We start from the raw sequence: 3,285 nt of genomic DNA, 5'->3' as shown, positions 1-3,285 counted from the left end.
AGAATCGCTATCCTTTACCTTGTATAGATGATCTCTTTGACCAGTTGCAGGGGACGCGGGTCTTTTCAAAGATCGACTTGCGGTCAGGGTATCATCAGGTGAGGGTTAGAGTTGAGGATGTAGTGAAGACAGCTTTACGAACCAGATACGGCCACTACGAGTTCTTGGTTATGCCGTTTGGGTTGACCAATGCTCCGGCGGTGTTCATAGGTCTGATGAATGAGGTTTTCCATGAGTACTTAGACCGGTTCGTGGTGGTGTTGATTAACAACATTCTGGTATACTCAAGGAGTACAAAAAAGCACGAGAATAATTTGAGGTCAGTATTACAGATTCTGTGGGAGAAGAAGTTGTATGCTAAACTGAAGAAGTGTGAATGCTGGTTGGACCGGGTGGCATTCTTAGGTCATGTGGTTACTGGTGATGGTATATCAGTTGATCCTAGCGAGATCGAAGCAATGGCCAATTGGTCCAGGTCGAAGAATGTGCAAGAGGTTCGGAGTTTTCTGGGACTGGCGTTGGTTTGAGGAAGGTTTTTCTAAACTGTCTGAGCCTCTGACTCGATTGACCAGGAAGGGAGTATAGTTTGAGTGGACCAATGATTTTGAGTAGTGCTTTCACGAGTTGAACCACCGATTGGTTACCGCTCCAGTGTTGACCATTCTTTCGGGGGATGGTGGGTTTGTGATTTATAGCGACGCGTCTCTGAAGGGTTTGGGATGTGTTGGGCACCCAGTTGTACGTTGTATGTTAGAGCCTATTTTTGCTCTTATATAGACTCTGGTATGGTACTGTATGTATATAGTAAGACCTTATTCCGCTCCGTACATTCTGTTATATTTGGATGTGTATAGGGTGCTTGGGAACCCCACGGGGTTGGACCCTCATCCTTTGTCTTGTATCTTGGATGTTTTGTATGATATAGAGACTGGTTGGTTTACATTTTCACCCCTAGGTCCCATTTTCGGGTTCGGGGCATGACACCAACTATATAGATCCTAAAAATATGACAGTTTCAGATCATATGGCAAATTTTGAAAAATTGCGACTAAGCAATATATTTTACTTATGATATTCAAGAAAAACATCATTCTTAAACACACAAGCCACACAAAACTTCTAATTTAAGCTAAAATATAGTTGAGTACAACAAGATATGGAAATTTAATTTCAAGATATATAGATTTTTTATTTTATAAAATGATATATAGTTTTTAAATAATTGTAAAGATTTAAATAAATTAATTAAAAGATTATTTTTTCAAATACTCGATGTTAGTCGTCCCAGCCCCGGGAGTATATAGTCTAAAGGGGGGGGGGATGAATAGACTATTTTCGCCGAATGCGTATTTCTCTACAAAATAAAAACTCTTATCAAGATACAAAAATTATATCACAATATAAGTAAATGTAAATCATGCTCAAGACAAATAAAATGAAGAGAAGGGTAGAGAAAATTAACACTGGTATTTTTACGTGGCTCAGTACCAAGCCTGCGTCCACACCTTGGGACCAACCCAAGGATTCCACAATTCACTAAAGAACTCCTTCACCAGCGGAGAAGCCTTACAACTCGAGATCAAATCCTTACCACGCTCACAAAGAGCCTTCACTCAGGAACAAATCCCTACCCGCTCACAAAGATCCTCTTCGGTTCACAAAGAACCTTCACCAAACGGTTCATAGAGAACATTTACAAGAAGATGATGGAAATACAATACGATACTCCTTAAATGAGCAAATATTAAATACAAAACAAATCTCACACTATCTCTCAAGTAATAAATCAAACACAATTAAAGAGTAAGAGACAATGAACACTTGTGAATGAAGAACAACAATGCAAAGTGCTAGGTGCTTAGGTTTTGGTATAAAAATATGTTTTTCACTAAGAATGATCAAAGCCTTCAAAACTATGTTAATAGAAGTCTAATGGCTTGTATTTATAGCCCAAGAGTCAAATGAGCCATTAACTTGCCATTGGAGGGAAGAAAGGATATTTTATTTGGTAAATTAGCCGTTTTCTGCCCGTTAGCGTTATTCTGCCCGTTGGACTCGCCCATTGGTCCCCTCCATTTGTTGACTAATCACACATTACAACTTATTGACGAATCCCCTGTGTTCGTCGACGAGTGCCCTGAATTAGAAAAAGTCATCAACATGAAAGTTGTGGAATTTTGCCTTAGCTTTCTAGGGACACTAAGATCGTTCTATTTGGACTTTTTTAGCAAAAATTATGCCCAAAATACTATAAGGTGTTAAGCACTTAAGGCTGCACTACGGTAGTGACGATTGTTTTGTTTTTCCTTATCAAAAAGCGTTTAAATGACTTAAAACATTCTTGGGCAAAAGTATATGAAATATATTATGTCTAATGAAGATTAAAACTTGTACAAATGAGTTTCCTTTTGAATATAAGACATATTGATTAATAAAACACGTTTGAAAATATATTTTGATATCTTATATGCTTAGTATGTCCTTTTATAAATATACTTGACTTTCTTTGAACCTTTAGAACATAAAACTTGTTTTAACACAATCGGAACTAAGTATAAAAATGTTCTTAAAATTAGGATGTTAAAAATTTGTCCCTTTAAAAACATATTTGAGTTTTAGAATTCATTTGACAAACTCTTATTTTAACTTAGAAAACTATAAATATTGAGTTTGTGACTCTAGTGCAATCCTATATACTCATGTGTCATAGTATGTATGCATTTGCTCAACTCTTGTTCAGAAATCATGTAAGAAACACACTTACAAGAGTTACAAAACATACTACCTCACACAACCTTTATTACAAATAATTCTACAATTAAGCTTCCTTTGGTTATGCTTGGATTCTTCCGAGTACGTGTCCATTTGATATTTCCTTCTTAACGTCTACTCGGTTCGATCTTTGTCTTTGATTCAATAATTCATGTACGAGTACCTATATTAAACGTGATCTGCAAAGATAGGAAAACACTAGGAACAAGGTTAATATCATCAAAACACATTAAACAATGATGGTATAGTCATTCAGACTAACATTCTTCCATTTTTTGATGATGTCTAACCTATTACTAATTTACTTAATCTTTGTATTCGTATTTATACTAATTATGGTTTCATATGCAAAGATAAGTTTATTTAGAACCACTAATGAGTTGTTATTATCAAAATAATGCAATTAAATTCACATAACCTTTAAGACTAATAGAATATTTTCAAAATAATTTTTGTCAAGAAAATGTTTTGATTAATTTCTTTTTAAAAGGGAGGGAAATGTGAAAAAAAGGG

The sequence above is a fragment of the Malania oleifera genome, chromosome 3 (assembly GCF_029873635.1).
Source record: "Malania oleifera isolate guangnan ecotype guangnan chromosome 3, ASM2987363v1, whole genome shotgun sequence".
Lineage (NCBI taxonomy): Eukaryota > Viridiplantae > Streptophyta > Magnoliopsida > Santalales > Ximeniaceae > Malania > Malania oleifera.
The sequence above is the reverse complement of the archived record's forward strand: the minus strand, read 5'-3'. Positions refer to the sequence as shown.